General features: G+C 44.7%; 1 protein-coding gene and 1 pseudogene across 3 annotated transcripts in view; one reads left to right on the top strand and one right to left on the bottom strand.

Moving 5' to 3' along the window:
- The window catches only part of TRMO (tRNA methyltransferase O), a 40,026-nt gene continuing 20,991 nt past the window's right edge, over window positions 1–19,035 (bottom strand). The window contains exons 6-8 of one of the 3 annotated variants that reach the window (XR_003035867.2): window positions 16,056–17,879; window positions 14,866–14,997; window positions 5–270 (exon numbers count right to left, since the gene is read on the bottom strand). The gene's annotated coding sequence lies outside the window, so the exon portion shown is untranslated. Of the gene's footprint in view, window positions 271–14,488; window positions 17,880–19,035 lie in introns of those variants that run through there. The other 2 variants (XR_009495442.1, XM_005210166.5) reach the window with 2 other exon arrangements.
- LOC100847313 (large ribosomal subunit protein eL22-like) lies at window positions 714–3,875 on the top strand (annotated as a pseudogene).

Raw genomic sequence — 19,035 nt, forward strand, 5'->3', positions numbered from 1 at the left:
TTTATTTTTGGTTACGCAGGGTCTTTGTTACTGAGAGCAGGCTTTCTCTAGTTGCAGCAAGCCGGGGCTACTCTTCATTGCAGTGGAATGGCTTCTCATTGCAGTGGCTTCGCTTGATGTGGAGCACAGGTGTATGGGTTTCAGTAGTTGTGACACGCAGGCTCTGAGGCATGTGGAATCTTCCTGGACCAGGGATTGAACCCATGTCCCCTGCACTGGCATCAGACTCTAATCCACTGTACCACCAGGGAAGTCCAAGGGTTTCTTCCACTATGAGAAAATTATACTTAATATGAGCATTTTCAAAATTTCCCCCTCCCATGTAACACTTTGCTTCTATCCTAGATTTCATCCAAGCTTCATACAACTACTCAACATTGGGGTGTGTTCACGTTTTCTCTGTACTGATGCTCAAAAGAAAGAACAGTGTCCTATCAAGGGAACTGGACAAAGGGGTCTTTATGGTAGAGCTGAGATGCAGCCTACTGAGGACAACTGAACAGTGGGCAACCCTGGACAGGAGTAAAACAATACGCTCTCTTTCTGGCTTATTCAAGAAGAAGGTGTGCCAGATACTGATAGTTGTCATTCTGCCCCCTCTCTGCTCACAAGACTCTGATTTTGTTCAGGTTGCAATTGGTCATGTGTTGTAGGGGATGTCTTACACCCATTGGAGTGCCCACTGGCTCAATCTGGACTTGTCTAAGGTAGACATGGTGATGATTCCATCACTCCTGCCAGTGATTATTGAGAAACAGGCCCAGGATACTTTTCGGGCCAGTGAGATGTCCAGAAAAGTCTGCTCAAGACTTCTGGGAAATATTTCCTTGTTTTTAAAGCAACAGGGGGAAATAAATAGCCATTTTCTTCCTCTTAATGTTGTTAGGGTGTGACTCCTGCAAGTGTGACAGACATGTTGGACTCGGAGGGTACCAGCCTAAGAGAACAAGCCAACCTGCTGAGGATGGCAGAGCCAAAAGGTGGGAATAACCTGGGTACCTAATGACATCGCTGAGCTACTGAAAGAACCAACCCTGGAACAATTCATTATACCTGTGTGCGATAACAAACATCCTGCCATTTAAACCTCTTATCTTTGGTCTCTCTGTTACTTGCAGCCAAATACATCCTAACTAAAGAAGGTGACCCTTTTGGAGGCAGGAAAAAATTGATTCTTCGTTTTCCCGTTGAGATTTCCTTTGCCATTCTTATATTAAAAAAACAAAAACAAAAAAACAAACATACAGCTAAAAGGTAATCTAATCTTACCCCTTGATTTATAGAAGGAAAAAACAAGGTTGGGTTTTCCCAATGGCTCATCAGGTAAAGAATCCCACTGCAATGCAGGAGACACGGGAGATATGGGTTCAACCCTGGGAGGGGAAGATCCTCCAGAGAAGGAAATGACCACCCACTCAAGTATTCTTGCCTGGAAAATTCCACAGACAGAGAAGCCTGGTGGACTATAGTCCATGGGGTCACAAAGAGTCAGACACGACTGAGCACATAAATAAAGAAGGTGACTTTCCACAGCTGTACAAGGAGCTAACATCTTAGATCCTTGTCCAGGGCTCTCAGCACACCATTGCTCTTCCCTAGCTTCAAGTGGCTCAGCCATGGCACAGCTGACTAACATAACTCACATTATCCATGAGTGGCTTTGTTCATGCTGTACTAAGAACTTCCACATATGCTCTCCTTTAGATCTTCACAACTGCCCTGGGAAGTAGCAGTTTTCAGGTGCATTTTTTCAGATGAGAAAAGTAAGGTCCAAGAAAAGAGGGCAAGCGCAAGGTCACAGACCTTTGTCCGCAAGGGATTCAATCCAGGTGTAACAAAGTTCACAGTAAAATGAATCAAGCATGTGAGGATTTGTGCTCCTTGGATATGGGAAACGGGAGGCTTGCGTGTTGGTTTGACTGCAGCTTGGGGGAAATCCTTTCTCGTTAAGTAGGGTGGATCCTCCACACGCCCCTGACTTACCTCCAGGGGCGTGTGAGGCTTAAAGATAAAGTTTGCAAAGTGTGTGGATCTGTTTGCTCCAGATCCTACAAAGCAGGACGGTTAGTGCCAAAGCTGAGGGGGACGTGGCTTTAAATGAGCTCTACCATTATGGGCCTCTTTTCACCCTCCTATCACCCCACCCTGACCCACCCAGCTTCAGCTAGCGATGGTCCCACCAAGGCAAAGGCTGCAGGAGCAGGCCTGTGGTTTACAGAACACCTGGGAGAGGCTGTGGGCAGCTGGGTGATTTCCAAATTAATTGTAGGAGAAACCTAACAAAACAATCTGCAGGCTAAGCGTCCCAGGAGCTCTCCATGAGACTGACAGCCTGGAATCCAGCAAGTACAATGCAGCGACCACAGACGGGAGGGCCTTTCCTCCTTGAGGGGAGGAGGGCCGACTTCCTTCCAACAGGGGCCAGTCTGGGCCTGCAGCCGGCCTGATAGGAAAGCAAAACCCCAGAACTGAAACAGGCTTTCCACCCAAACCCCAAACTATAATGAACATAAATGACTTTTCCGAAACACTACTACAAGGTTGGTTGGCTGGTGAGTTACATGCCCTGGCAAACACCTCGCTTCTCAGTAAGTGGCTTTCAAATCTCTCTCTCTCTTTTTTTGTAAATTGTATTTATTTATTTTGGCTGTGCTGGGTCTTCCTTGCTGTTGAGGCTTTTGTCTAGTTTCAGTGAACAGGGGCTACTCTCTAGCTGCAGTGCGTACGCTTCTCATTGCAGTGGCTTCTCTTGTTGTGGAGTATGGGCTCTAGGGCATGAGGGCTCAGGAGTCGTGGTTCCCAGGCTCTAGAGCACAGGGGTGGCGCATGGGCTTAATTGCTCTGTGGCATCACTCTGGATCACGTGGGATCACTCCGGAGGGATCAAACCTGTGTCCCCTGCATTGGCAAGTGGATTCTTTACCACTGAGCCACCAGGTAAGCCCTTTCAGGTCTCAGTTTGAAGATTTCCTCCTGAATCTATCTTCAGGAAACTTGGGCTTCCTCCCACTACACACAAATGCATGGAATGAATCTAGAGTCTGATATACTGTTAGTAAGGGTCAAATCTGAACACTGGTACTTTCCTATTTTCTGAGCAGTTGCCCACCTTTGTCACAAATGCACTGGTTCAAATCCTGGCTCCAGTACCTGCGCAAGTCTCAGCCTCAACTTCCTCAACAATAAAATGGGCACAACAATGCCTTCCGTCTCTGATACCAGTCACAATGGCTAACATTCAGTGAGCTGCAGCGGGGGTGGGGGGGGTGGGGGGCACTATCTAGTGCTTTTAGTCTCCACAAACTCCCCTGAAAGGTAGTGACCGTGAAGTAGAACAGGAGGAGCAGTTTGAAGCCAGGCATTTGGGCACCAGAACTTCTAAGTGATAATACTTTGCATCATGAGGCTCCTGGGTTAGAGGAGCACTAGGCTAGAAGTCAAAAGACTCAGGGCTGCTCTCTGATTGCATGGCCAACCTTCAAGATGGTGCCGAAGAAAGACAAGGAAGCCCAAGAAGTCAACCTGGAAGTTTAATTTGGATCTTAATCATCCAGGAGAAGATTCTGGAAATTTTGAACCATTTCTATGTGAGAAGGTTAAAATGAATGGAAAACCTGCAAATCTTGGGAATGTTGTTTGCACTGAATGCTTCAAAATCATGGTTGTTTCTGAGAAACAGTTCTCTAAACGGTATCTAAAATATCTTACCAAGAAATATCTTAAAAAGAACAATTTTGGTGACTGGCTTCAAGGGTTGCATCTGACAAGGACACTTATAAACTTCATTACTTCCAGATTAGTCAAGATGAAGATGGACATGAGTCTGAAGAGTAGGGAAGCCATCCCTTATAGGGCTTTGCTTGCCAATAAAACAAATGAAGCATACAAGACAAAGAAAGATCCAGAAATTGACTTAGTTTATCAGTGAATGGAAAACATTGTACACAATATGTTTCTAAATAGTCCATGGGTAAAAGAGAAAGTCTAGAAGTTGGGGGAGAAATTAAACATGGAAGTGAATGAAAATGAAAATACAGCATACCCAAAGTTGTGGGAAATAGCAAAAATAAAATGCTAAGAGAGAAATTTATAGCACTAAAGGCATACATTGTGAAAAATGGAAAATCTCAAATCAATAACCTAAGCTCCACCTCAAGAAAATAGAAAAAAAGAATCCAGTCAGTAATATTATAACTGTATGGTGACAGATGGTCACTAGACTTATCAGGGTCATTATTTTGTAACATACAGAACTCTTGAATCACTTATATACCTAGAACTAACATACTGTTGTAGGTCTATTAGGCTGGAAGGAAAGAAGGAAGGAATCAGGGAATGGTGGGAGGGAGCAATAAAGAGTCAAAACCATTGAAACTGAAGATGGAAAAACAATAGAGAAAATCAAGGAAATAGAGAGCTAGTTCTTTGAAAAGATGAATTAAAATGGAAAAACCTCTGACAAAACTGACTAAGGAAAAAAGACACAATCACTAGTTTTAGGAATGAAATGGAAGCTATCACCACTACCCTGCAGATATCAAAGTATAATAAGGGAATTCTACAAACAACCAAAAACACATAAATTTGACAACTTAGATAAAATAGACCAATGTCAAAAAACCAAAAAATACCACAACTTACTCAATATGAAATAGATAAGTTGAATAGCCTTCTGAGTATAAAGGAAATTGAATTCATAATTTTTTAAAACTCCCCAAAAGAAATGTCCAGGCCCAGATGATTTCACTAGAAAATTCTATCAAAATTTTAAAGAAATAATACCAATGACACAATCTCTTCCAAAAAATAGAAGAGGAAAAAATACGTCCAATTTATTTTCTATAAAGCTAGTATTAACCTGATGACAAAATCAGATTAAGGTCATATGAAACAACAACCATGAACCAGTATTTCTCATAAATGACAGAAAAGTCTTCAATAAAATATTAGTGAATAGAATTCAGTGATATATGAAAATAATTATATAGCATAACCAAACACAGTTGACTTCAGAGGATGTGAGGCTAGTTCAATAGGCAAAAATTAATTACTACAAGCCACCATATTGATAGACTAAAGAAGAGAAAAATCACATAATCATATCACTATATAAAAAGCATTTGACAGAATTAATACCTATCATGATAAAAACTCTCAAAAATATAGGAACAGAAGGGTTCTTCCTCAACTAGACAAGGAATGTGTACCAAAAATCTACAGCTAACATTATACTTAGGACTGAATATTTTTCCCAAAGATCAAGCTCAAGGCAAGATGTCCATTCTCATCACTCTTATTCAACATAGTGCTGGAAGTTCTACCCAGTACCAAAAAAAAAAAAGTCTAGAAATTAAGAGTTACATAGAATGGAAAAGAAGAAATAAAACTGTCTCTATTTTCAGAGGACATGACTGTCTACAGTGAAAATCCAAGGGATTCCATAGGGAGAAACAACAACAACAAAACTCCTAGAACTAATAAGTGAGTCCAGAAAAGTCTAGAAGCTATAAGACAAACATCAAACAATTATATTTCTATGTATTAACAATGAAAGTGTGCATACCAAAATTAAAAATATAATACCATTTATAATCACTCAAAAAAACAGGTGGTAAATCTAACAAAACATGTACAGAGCTTGTATGTTGAAAAGTATAAAATACTGATGAAAAAAAAACAAAGAAAGTCTAAACAAACAGACAGATCATATGCACGGTTGGAAAACTCAACATATGAAGAAGTTGATTTTTCCCGAAGTAGACATACAGGTTTAAAGTAATTCCTATCAAAATTTCAGCAAGAGTTTTTACTGATACAGACAGGATCACTCTAAAATATACGTAAAGGCAGTGGAACTAGAATAGTTAAAACAATTTTGAAAAAAGAGTATATTCTTAGTCAGTTTAGACTGCTATAACAAAGTACCAGACTTGGGGGGCTTATAAACAATAAAAAAATTATTTCTCACAGTCCTGGGAGAGTGCCAGCATAGCCAAGTTCCGGTGAGAACCCTCTTCCAGGTGCAGACTTCCGACTTCTCTTTGTATTCTCACATGGTGGAAAGAGGACAAGAGAGCTCTCTGGGGTCCTTAAACAAGGACACTAATTTCATTCATGAGGGCGCTACCCTGACCTAATGACCTCCAAAAGGCTCCATCTCCTAATACTCTCACATTGGGAATTAGGATTGCAACATTTGAAATTTGAAGGGACATGAATATTTAGTCCATTTCAGGGAGAGGAATCATTTAACCAATTTCAACACTTCTTATATCCTATAGTATTCAAGACCATATTGGTATTGGTAGAGGAACAGACACACAGATCCATGAAAAAGAATGCTATGCTATGCTAAGTCACTTCAGTCATGTCCGACTCTGTGCGACCCCATAGACGGCAGCCCACCAGGCTCCCCCGTCCCTGGGATTCTCCAGGCAAGAACACTGGAGTGGGTTGCCATTTCCTTCTCCAATGCATGAAAGTGAAAAGTGAAAGTGAAGTCGCTCAGTCGTATCCGACTCTTAGCGACCCCATGGATTGCAGCCTAACAGGCTCCTCCGTCCATGGGATTTTCCAAGCAAGAGTACTGGAGTGGGGTGCCACTGAACCCCAAAATAGACCCACACATAAATAACCAACTGATTTGGGACAAAGGTGAAAAAGCAGTCCAACAAAGGAAAGACACCCTTTTCAACAAATGGTGCTGGAGCAACAGGACATCCAAAGGCCAAAAAAAAAAAAAAGAAAGAAAGAAATTTGATCCTCAATCTAAATCTCATACTTTATGCAAAAATTAACCTTATGTGGATAATGGACTTAAACACAAAATGTAAAAGTAGACAACTTTTAGAAAAAAATGGGAGGAAAATCTTTGGGATGTAGAATTAGGCAAACAAAAAGTTCTTAGAAATGACACAAATGCATAGAAGAAAAAAATTGCTAAATAGGACTGTTAACATTACAAACATTTGTCTAGGAAAGACTGTTAAAAGGAAGAAAAGACAAACCACAAACCAGAAGAAAGTATTTTCAAACCACATATTTGACAAAAGATTCCTATCTAGAATATATAGACAAATCTCAAACTCACCAGTAAGGAAACAATCCAACTACAAAATGGACAAAAGAGATATCGCACCAAAGAGGATACACAGATGGCAAATAAGCACATGAAAAGATGTTCAACATCATTAGTCGACAGGGAAATGCAAATTAAAACCACAATGTAATATTGCTACATACCTATCACAGTGACTACAAAAAAAAAAAAAAAAAAACAGTGACAACACCAAATGCTGGTAGGGAGTTAGAGAAACTGGATCAGTCATACAATGCTGATGGGTATGTAAAATGGTATTGCTGCTCTAGAAAACAATTTAGCAGTTTCTTATAAAGTTAAATAGGTAACAACCATACAACTCAGCAATTGCACTCAGGGGCATTTATCCCAGAGAAATAAAGACTCTGTTCACACTAAACTTCCTATGATAACAGCCTCAAAACTAGCCTCCTGACTTGTAGTCAAGTGCTCATTCCTCTACACCCAGATCCACAGCAGAGCTGCTTTTAAGTTCCATTCTCTTGAGCATGACTAGTTTGTTAAATTGACAGGTGAAAGTCATTCAATCCAGTGCTGCCTGGCTGTGCAACTCCAGGGTCACCATGCACATAATACAATACTGTCAACACTCATCTCAGATGTCTGCTTTCACTCCCAGAACATCCTCTTCAAGGCACCCCAACATCCAGGCCAACTAACCACGCCTCTGACAAAACCAGGAAGGAGCAGAGTAGGGAAAATCTTGTCTACAATGGGTTCTCAATTCAGCATGTCCACCCCATTCCTTCTACCCTTTGCCAGTAGACAAATGGCAAGAAAGGAGACGGGACCTACTCAAGACGACCCACCAGGTCAGTGGCAGTACAGGACTCTGAGCTGTCAGCACTAAGCTGGTGGCAGTGGGGCCCATCCACCCACCTTGCATGGAAGCAGCCCAGGGAATTAGCGCTGATGCCAACGCCCCATTCTGGAGCTCCTGACACTTCTTGGACCTAGGCCCTTTCGAAAGGAGCATTTCAAATAGGAGCCATCAACACTTACAGAGGGTGGGTCTTAATCCATAGAGGATCACTAGCTTCACCCAAGTGATGGGATATCCATCGGCACCTCCCATTCTTCTACCAATTATCTATCTGCTAATTATCTGGGATTAAGACTTGACACGGAGCAACATGGTCATTAAACACATATTTGCACGGCTTATTCATGTTAGTGGGGCTGCTCAGTCTAACTGGACACGCCCACAATGCTGCACAACATATTTACATTTGGTTGGCTGTCAACAGCCAATAAAGGACTGCAGGATGTGTTTCCTTCCAAAGTGACTTGGCTCTCAGCAAAAGCTTTCTGCAGGCAAGCTGGGTGTCTTGGCTTTTTGGCAGTACTGACTGAGGCTTAACTCAGAGCATGCATTCAATCACTTGTCAGATATTCATTAGCTCGAGCACTATAGCAGCCACAACACTGGCTCCAGGAGATTTTACAAAGGTGAATGAGACACTGTTCCTGCCACCGCAGAGTTTACCACCAATCAAGGAAACACATGTAAGCAGAGAGAGCTAAGGGCCCTGAGAGAGGGGAAAACAGCATGCCATGTGAACACAGCCCAGGAGAGATCTGTTTGGCCTAAAAAATAAAGGGAGGCTTCATAGAGGAGGTGGCATTTTCAGCACAGAAACAGATTGAGAGAGGAACTAGAAAAGCAAGGGCCCAGAGATGTGCCAGCAGAACAGGTGTGACTCAGTGTGGATGGCACACGCGCCATAGGTGGGAGGGAGATGCCCTGGGTCATATCACAGAGGGCACTGAGTGTACTGCTAGGGTTTGGAAATGTTTCTGCTGGTTATGAGGAACATGGAAGGAATTTTGCTTTGGTGTGTGGGTGGGTGTTGGTAAACTTTTAATTGAAGTATAGCACACATACAGAGAAGTGCAAACATTTTCACCAACTGACCACACCTCTGTAAACAGCATCCAGCTAAAGAAAGAAATCATTACTAAAAACCCAATAGCACTCTTTCAGGAACTACCCAATCACAAGAGAAAACAGTATCCTGATCTTAACACCATAAAATAGTTTTCCGTATTTTATTGTATTTGGCTTCTTTCACCGAACACAAAGTTTTCAAGACTCATCCATGTTGCCATATATAAAAGTAGTTTGTTTTTCATCTTTATGTTAATATCCCATTGTATGAAGATATGACAATTACTAATATTAATGAGCATCACCTGGTTTCCAGTTTGGGGCTATAAAACTTCTTGCATCTGACTTCTGGTACTTTCATGGATGTCCATCTGTTTGGTACATATCTAGGAGTGGAATTGCTGGGTCATGGGGTATGCATGGGCTTCCCAGGTAGCTCAGCTGGAAAAGAATCCGCCTGCAATGCAGGAGGTCCCAGTTTGATCCCTGGGTTGGGAAGATCCCCTGGAGGAGGGCATGGCAACCCACTCCAGTATTCTTGCCTGGAGAATCCCCATGGACAGAGGAGCCTGGCAGGGTAGACAGTCCATAGGGTCACAAAGAGTCGGACAGGATTGAAGTAACTAAGCACGGAACAGGGTATACATATGTCTACTTGAATAGATACTACTAGTCTTCTACAGTTGTTTTGTCCATTTACACACCCACCTAACACAGAGTGTAGTGCTTAGAAAAGGGGGAGCTGGCACACAGGAACCAGCCAGGAGGCCAAGCAATACAGCCCTGGGGAGGCATAATGAAATCAGTTGCAACAGAACTGGAATTTAAAAAGGCACTATAGGGTGGAACACGTCGGATGAGGAGGCAAGGGAGAAGTGTACTTGAGAGAGAGAGAGAGAGAGAAAGGTTCCTGTATGGGGTGGCTGGTTGGGTGAGGGGTGTTAGGTTGAAGGCAGGAGAAAAACATCTTAGTTTGGGACACATTGTGTTGAGATGCAGGGCTGATGAGATGATGATGTCCAATAAACTGCTGGCTACCTGGTCTGTTTGCTAAAGGATGAGGTCAAGGCTGGAGACACAACGTTAGAATTTATCATCACAGAGACAGGAATTGAAGCCAGGGGTGTGGCTGAGGTTTCCCAGGAGGTGCTGTGTGGAATGCAGAGGAGGCTGAAGACCAGCCGCCCACCTTGAGGGGATGAGCGGAGGAAGAGGAACAAGAGACAACATCGCTTCCCTCTGAAACGCTGGCAGGGGCTGTGAGGCGTGAGTCAGGCCCTCCGAGCCCCAGCAGCATCCAGGGGTCCGACTCACCAGCCACAGTTTCCTCCTGAATGAACCTGCATCACTAACCTCAAGGCTGAGTTGCGAAATCCGCATCAGATTGCGTACCTCTGGCGGCGTCATAGGGACAACGGGCACCAAAGACTCATAGCATCTCGGGGCAGCGAGTTCTCTTCCCACCACCACAACGGCTCCGCCAAGATGGTATCCAGCACCCCAGGCAGGAAACTCAAATTTCCCACGGCAGCCCATTCCACAGTTGAGCAAGTGAGACAAGAAAAACCTTCCCTTATAAATGCCATCTCATGACACTGGAAGTCAAAAGAAGAGAAAACAGCAACCCTTCAATGGTGAGGACCCTGGATAGAGTAAGATGCAAGGGGCTTTGTAGTCCGGAAAATCTACTAACGTGTCCCTGACCACCTTCCCGTTGGGGTCATGGAGCTCCACTCCTCACCGGAAGCTGCAGTGATTTCACTACCGCTCGCACCTGGGCTGGGTATGTGCTCATCCGCTGCAGGCATTCCTCTGGCTTCATCAAGCAGTGAGTCCTGTCCTGGATGGTGGCCAGGCTCTCAGGACTGAGGCGGTGCATGCCACGGCACAGATCCACCGGGCTGGACACGCGGAGAGAACGAGCGGCGGCTGGCAGAGAGCGAGCCCACTGCGAGCACAGCGGGCACCATGCCATGCGGTTCAACTTTTTTTTTTCTAAATATTTACCTGCACCCACTCTGCGTGGGTCTCTGGAGAAGAAGGAAGTCAGATAGGATTAAGAAATGACTTCCCCCATTCCCCGTCTTGGGGAGAGCCGTACAAGAAATGGGTGTAAGAGACGAGACGGTGGCTGGAAAAAACAAAAAAAAATTTTTTTTGGTCTTGCTTTTAGAAATTTTCAAACTACCCACCTAAGCAACCTCTGCTGCTGCTGCTAAGTCGCTTCAGTGGTGTCCAACTCTGTGCGACCCCATAGAGGGCAGCTCACTAGGCTCCTCTGTCCCTGGGATTCTCCAGGCAAGAACACTGGAGTGGGTTGCCATTTCCTTCTCCAATGCATGAAAGTGAAAAGTGAAAGTGAAGTTGCTCAGTCGTGCCCGACTCTTAGCGACCCCACGGACTGCAGCCTACCAGGCTTCTCCATCCATGGGATTTTCCAGGCAAGAGTAATGGAGTGGGGTGCCATTGCCTTCTCCAAGCAACCTCTGCATGATCTGAAATATGGAGATTTGGTTTCTGGAAAAGACATCAAAGGAAAACTACCCTTGAGCCTTGAAAGAGAGGGTCTCATCAGCCACTTTAAACTGACAGCATGAACCTCCAATGTGTTATCCTTGGATACACGTCTGCCAGCTGAAAAGACACCTTACTTTCTCCCGACTATCAACCATCCAGTCCTTCAGACCACAGACAAGATTCTTAGGAATTTTCCAAAACTGGCAGACTTTGAAAGTGGCTAGCTTCTATCCAAGTTGACAGAACAGGGTTAACTTTCTGGTTCTACAGAATCCTTTTTCCTTCCCTTCGCTTTATATAGATGCTCATCTTGCCTATTATTATACACGACACCCGCTGTTTTCTCAATACGCTTCCCATTATCTTCATCCTATTACTTTGAGCCCCTATGGGCATGCTGCTGCTGCTAAGTCGCTTCAGTCGTGTCCAACTCTGTGCGACCCCATAGACGGCAGCCCACCAGGCTCCCCCGTCCCTGGGATTCTCCAGGCAAGAACACTGGAGTGGGTTGCCATTTCCTTCTCCAATGCGTGAAAGTGAAGTCGCTCAGTTGTGTCCGACTCTTCACGACCCCACAGACTGCTGCCTACCAGGCTCCTCTGTCCATGGGATTTTCCAGGCAAGAGTAAAGGAGTGGGGTGCCATTGCCTTCTCCACCTATGGGCATAAGAATTGCCTAATCCACAGGCATGGAATTCCACCCAGCATAGCATATGACCTGTGCTGGGTCATACGTGTAAAAGTGGTATGGGGATGGCCAGTGGTCATGGGATGAATAGCTTGATAATCACCTAATGAAGTTGGAGGCAGCCAGCCTCACAGAATACTGAAATGCCCTTCTAAAGGCACAACTGATATACCAGGCAACACACTGAAAGAACAGAGTGCCATTCTTCAGGATGCAGTGCATTTATTAAATCAGAGACCTCTATAGTGTGTGCACCCCAGCAGGAAGGACAGATGGCCTGGGAGGCAGCGGTGGCTCCACCATTAGTCCCAGTGTCCTACTATATGCATCTTTGTGCTTCCCAGCCCAACACCTCTGGGCTCTGCAGGGTCATGCCTGCTCAATCTCATATGAAGCTACCAGTATGGGAATATATATTACAGTTTATCAGTTGGACTTCTTGATTGGAACTTGTTTTACTAATTAGTTTTACTAATTATCTTGTCTTCTTGATTGTGGTGGTGGTTTCACTGGTATATGCCTATGTCAAAACTCATCAAATTGTACATTTTAAACAATTGTGCCTCATAAATCTGTTAAAAAAGAAAATTTGACAATGTGAAATGCATGATCTCAAAAGAAAAAAATGTTGAGATTATTTCAATAGAGAAGGTGGTAAAAATATAAAAAATAGATGATAAAAATCAAGAAATCCTTCATGGAAGAAATAACCTTAGGCATGATTCAAAATGGAAAGAAAGTGGAAGTGCTCAGTTGTGTCCAACTCTTTGCAACCCCATGGACTACATAGTCCATGGAATTCTCTAGGCCAGAATACTGGAGTGGGCAGCCTTTCTCTTCTTCAGGGGATCTTCCCAACCCAGGAATCATACCCAGGTCTCCCGCATTACAGGCGAATTCTTTACCAGCTGAGCCACAAGGGAAGCCTGACTCAAAATTACTGAAGTATATTTTCATGTGTAACTCCAACTACTGCCTTTAAAAGTTGAAATGCTTAAAGAGAAGGCCTCACCTAGTCTTCGAATCAGGATGGGTTTGCATGTGCAGGTTTGGGCAGGGCTTTAGGAGAGGGGAACTGCTCTGTGTAGTAAGGGAGAAGCATTATAATGTTGGGAAAAGGGGAGGCACCTGGGAGAGAGGAGGGAGGGGCCAGCAAGGTGGACACTGCAGGGGTGAAGGAGGGAGAGCCGAGAGCCCTCGGAAGCACACTAACGCAAAGGGATTTTGAAAGAAAGGGAATTCATCAGAGAGCATTTTTAAATTGTTTACTATGGTGTATGTTTATGGGCCTGTCTCCCTCTGGTCACTCCCACACCATCTTTTAAAAAGGGCTGCATTGCTAATTCTTTTATGTGTAAGTGGATTTTTCTGAGAATAATGAAGGGAGCAAAGCATGAGTTGTGCGTCTGTGTTGATGCAAGGCAAAAACAGATTACGTGGAGAGGCTGGAGCTAAAGACTTCAGTGTAAATCCCTGGAAATGAGCAAAAAATTCCAGAACTGAAAGAGCTTCAAAGTCTATGGAATTGATGAAGTTCAAGTTGAGATTTCCCAGGGGTAAAGAAGGATCCGGTTAATATCTAGTTCTAGGTGGAAGAAATAGGAAATAGCATAAGATAAATGATATCATGAAAATATGGAGTGGAGAGTAAAAAAGACCCAGAGAAGAGTGGGAGAATTTAGAAAAGCTTGAGGGACTACTAGGCTGAGAGGCTATCCCCCACTCCCCAACCACCACCCTAGAGAAACTGAGAATGAGCCCCCAGCAGAAATCGAGGGTTTTTCTTTCCTGTCCCTCTTCCCAGTTTTCTAAACTAACTATGTTGGCCCAGAGAAACAACTGAGATGAGAACTCTCATGAAAGAAGACACTATCATCTTTGTGGGAGAGAGAGAGGCTAGAATAGAGACTAGTGGGGCCTTTGTCCAATACCCCAGACCATCTGTTTGGTGTTGTAACTGGCTCTGGGAAAAAACCCAACCATGCAATTCAGGGGCCATGGATTGGATTATTAAGAGAGTGCAGAAAAACTGAAGAACAGTCCTCAATACTGGTTCATCAGTCATATCCCACCCCAACCCTGCATCCAGGTGTCTTGGCCAAGCCTTTCCTTTGTGTTAGAGCTGATCTAAACAGCAATGCTGAGCCTCTAATCAGACGCTGGAGCCACAGTGCTGTCATGGCACAGAACCTCACCTTCTGGAGTAAATCCTGTCTGAGAGTTTGTCCCTTTGTTCAGGAGAGGTCTACCAATGGAAGAAAATCAACTGGGAACCCCACACAGTCAACTTTTGAGATTTCAAAAAAAAAAAAAAAATATATATATATATATCCATTTTATAAATGAATGAAATAGAAACATAGAGCTCTGTTAATGCAATATAGAAAGATTTATCTGTGAATAATAATTTGTCTAAAGAGGGGAGAATAAGAATTGAGTCCAAGCCCCTCATTCTCTTCTTGTTTTTCAGCATCAGTGTGGCGGGAGGAAGAGGAACAAAGAGGGAGCATGTGGTAGGTAAGGTTCTGACTACTCAGTCCATAGTACTCCAGGGTTAACCTTAATCTCTCCTTTTCCTGAGACCCAGGTAGACATCCACAGTCTGCTAGAGCTCACCCTCTTAGAAAGCAAAGCCCTCATCGGAGAGAGTCACAGGAAGGAGTTACAACCTACCGCACTTCGCTGGTTCCCTGCTAGGTCCGTCCTAGGAGTGGAAGAACGGTGGAGCTGGCCGGTGGGTCTTGCCCAGCAGGTGGCAGTGTGAGACACAGTGTAATGGATATCCGGAGGCAGACCTTCGGGGTCCTGATTTGGGACAGATTGTTTTAACTTTTCTAAGGCTCAGATTCCTCGAGATACACTTGGCCTTCATCCCTCACAGCTCTCCCATACTTGAGCCTGTCTATTGTCACTGTTTGACCTTGCATGCTAATGCGTGGGGCTCTTGAAGTCTAGTCTCCCAAGAGCCTCCCTCAGAGGGCAGTTTTTTCCCCCCCTAATCATTTATTCATCTATTCTTTGTTCCTTTGTTCATTTACACAAAATTTTCCCTTTAACAAAAACACCGAGTATCTGCGATACATAAGCCACTGAGCACAGAGCTGTGCTAGATTCAAAGATGCATCAAAAGCTTCCCCAATTATCTAGAAGACTGGTTCATTTGGTTTTGCTCAGTCTCCTATAAGATTCTTTGCTCCTTCCTTCCCTACATGTAACCAAGTCTTCTGATTTCCTAGGAGAATTTTCCAGAAAGGAGTGCGCATGACATGGGACCTGCTTGCTCTTTGGGAAAGCAGGTATTGACGAATCTCTTGTCTTGTCCCCCTCTTCCTAGCATGGATTCTGATTGCAGGGCCCCCGTGCAACCATGGTTGACATGGGAGGGTAATTCTACAGGGAAGGGAATGTGAGAGGAACCCTCAAGGAATAAAAGTAGCATCTTCGAGTCAGTGATATGGAGAAGGTGGCTCCTGCCCAGCCTGCTGAGCCCTCACATCCCCATCCTGCTCCCAGCCGTAGTTTATACATCCTGTTTGTGCAGCCATCTGGGCAGGCTTCTTGATGAGGACAGTTTGTGGAAGATCCCTGCTGGGAGCATCATGATAGGGTGATTGTAGCAGTCACCTTCCAATGTCTGGGAGGTTGGGAAGTTGCAGTGGCCTCCACATTCCTTTGCCTTCCACAGTTCAGAGCCCTCCCCTCCCTCAGAGGTTCCTTGTCGCTGGGGAACTCAGCCAGCAGGTGTGCTGAGCTGGTAGCCTATCTTCCTCAGCCCTGACCTCCAGGGGCTCCTGGAGACACAAGTCACAAAAAGAGCTCATTTCCAAATTATGGAGGACAGAGAAAAGGAGGAAGCAACTTACCAAGCAACTGAGGCAGACTACCAAGGAAATCTTCCAGGACTACTTCAGAGTCTCTTGTGGACACACAGGACACCCACAGACTCCCAAGCCCTGTAGAGCATCATAGACAAACCACAGGGGCGGCAGGCCAGGGCAGTTCCCAAGTCCCGAAGTTCAGAGGGACTGTTTGCAGCAGAAATGGAGCCAGCTCTTTCAGGGTCTCCCCTCTCAGCACAGTGAGTCCCTGGGGCTACTGTCCTGGCCTTGGGTGGCTGGTCCCCACTAGGGTCTCCTTTTGTCTTATTCAGTACATTCCCAGTCCATATTCAGGCTAAAGAATCCCCACTGTAGCCCCAGTCCACTCTGATCTTGAATCCCACCCCTAACTCAGGCCTACATTCAACCTCTCTCCTACTCTGTCACCCCAGACAGGGCCTGCCTAGTGTCCTTCTCTGAACCCCGGGATGAAGTACAGTCTCTCAGGCCTAACTCCCAGAGCAGGACTTACAGCATAAGCAGCTGGAACTCTTGGTCCAAAGATCTCAGGAAAACTTTTATCCTCTCACTCCCAATATTCCTCAGTGTAACGTGGCCTCTTTGTCCCCAAGTACCAGGCTCCATACTGGCTGAAGAATCTCCTACTAGCATTGAGATCTGCTGGTAGCTTGAGCACCACCTTTCAAAGAGTTTCATCCAACACTGGGCCCGCCTGGTACAGAGACAGCCTTGGGGCAAACTGGCAGGGAATTATGAACCTTCAGAGCCCTCTGTGGGGGGCCAAAGCAGCAAGGGAGAATCTTGGCCACAGGACACTGAGGGAACCAGGGAATTTCCATGTGAAAGTGCTGGCAAAGTGACCCACAAGAACCCTGGCATGTTGCCTGAGAAAGAGCTCTCAAACAACCTAGGTTTTTAGAAAGCCACCCTGTGAGGAGTACGGGGTCTGACTCTGAGGAGACAGGAAGTGACTTTGTATGTCACCTGGGGATTCAAGGGAGAAATTAGATCAGAGGCAACTGGAAAACACCCTGAAGATTCACCTGGACAAGAAGTTGAGTAGATGACTCTGGCAGGAGCCCTATAGGTGAGTGTAGTTCATGGCGTGTGGCCACCCGTACACTGCCTCCTCCTGGGAGTCAGGAGCACCATCTGAATACCTCTTGGAAACTTAAAAAAAAAAATGATTGCTTTATTGTTGTTTGTGCTGGGTCTTCATTGTTGTGTAGGGGCTTTAGCTGTGGTGAGCAGGGGCTGCTCTTTGCTGCAGTGCATGGGCTTCTCATTGTGGTGGCTTCTCTTGTTGCAGAGCACAGGCTCTAGGCAGATGGGCTTCAGGAGTTGCAGCTTGAAGACTCTAAAGCTTGGCTCATTAGTTGTGCAGTACAGGCTTAGTTGCTCTGCAGCACATGGAATGTTTCTGGACCAGGGATCAAACCCATGTCCCCTGTATAGGCCGGTGGATTCTTATCCACTGTACCATCAGGGAATTACCCTCTTGGAAGTTTTCCTGCCTGATCCAGATGTTAGACAAGCACCAGAAGCCCAGATTATATGGTTTGGAGTACAGCAAAGTTAGGGCTTACCTCTCAAGCTCCTTGAATCCATAAACCATTTAGTTAACAGAGACTCAATCATGGCCTCTTCCTCAGCCCACCTTTCTCTCTCAGCCACCCATGGGATGAGGGATGGCTAAGCTGAGGGAGAAACCCTTGGCAGGTCAGGAGACAAGCTGATCACAAAAGTTCAGCCCCCATCTTGGACAGTCCTCTCCCGGTTGCTCAGCTGTGAACAAGGAAGCTCAGATGGTCCTGAGATGCTGGCCATGGTCCACACAGGACCTTAAGTCTGAGGAGAAGAGCAAACAAACTTTTTAGCTTCTCACACCCATCATCATGGACAAACTGTGGCAGAGTGGGAATGTACGGGGGATGGGAGAAGCAGTCTGGAGTCACTCCAAGTCAAATAATGGCAGGACATGACCCAGAAATGAGAGTGAAGTCATGTCCCAACAGATTCCAGTCACGGAGAAGCAGAGACCCAGAGGCAGAGAAAAGAGAGGAAGAGGTCTCGAGGGGAGCATCGTCTTCCTACTTTAGGAAAAGGATGCTGGAGATTAATTTAGGAATTCCTTTGAAGGCCAAAATGTCCAGGGACAAGTCCAAGAAGACTGCAGCTCCTGAGCCACAATTGAAGGATGTCCTGAGGGCCAGTGAGCTGGGAGGCGCACAGAAACTGAATGGACGTCTGAGTGGTCAGTGGGGTCCAGTGACCAGGGAACTGTCCTCCCCCTGAAGAGTGCTGGTTGCCCAAGATTGGGAACAGCCAAGCCTTAAAGAGTAGCTTGCTGATGGACTGAGGCTGATACTGGAGATAGAGATGCGAGCCAGTCTCAGGATTTTCCCATTGAAGTTCTCCTTGGCTCAGAGAGTCTGCCTGCTCCATTTCCTTCCATCCATAAATCAATTTGAGGAGAGCTGATATTTTATTTTAATGATACCATGTTCTCTAATTCACAAACACTGTAGATCTCTCAATGTATTTAGGCCTTCTTCAATTTCCCTTGGTAAAGTTCTGTAATTTTCTGTGTACAAATACTACACATATCTTGATAAATTTTATCTCTATTTCATATTTTTACATAAATGCTATTTTGAGTTTCCAATTGTTCACTGCTAATATAGAGAGATAAAATTGATTTTTGTTTGAAATTCCTGGTGGTCCAGTGGTTAGGACTTTCACTGCCATGGGCCTGCGTTCAATCCCTGCTTGGGGAACTAAGATCCTTGCAAGCCATGTGGTGCAGCAAAAAAAAAATTTTTTTAATTTTTTAATTTAAAATTTTTTGGTTTTTTGACCTTATATTCCTTATAACTTTTGTTAAACTCACTTATTAGTCCTGTGGCTTTTTCTGTTGACTATTTAGGACTTTCTACATAGATGTATCACCTGTAAATAAGGAAAATTGTATTTCCCCCTTTCTAATCTGTGTGCTTTTTCTTTT

The sequence above is a fragment of the Bos taurus genome, chromosome 8, assembly GCF_002263795.3.
Source record: "Bos taurus isolate L1 Dominette 01449 registration number 42190680 breed Hereford chromosome 8, ARS-UCD2.0, whole genome shotgun sequence".
Taxonomy (NCBI): Eukaryota; Metazoa; Chordata; class Mammalia; order Artiodactyla; family Bovidae; genus Bos; species Bos taurus.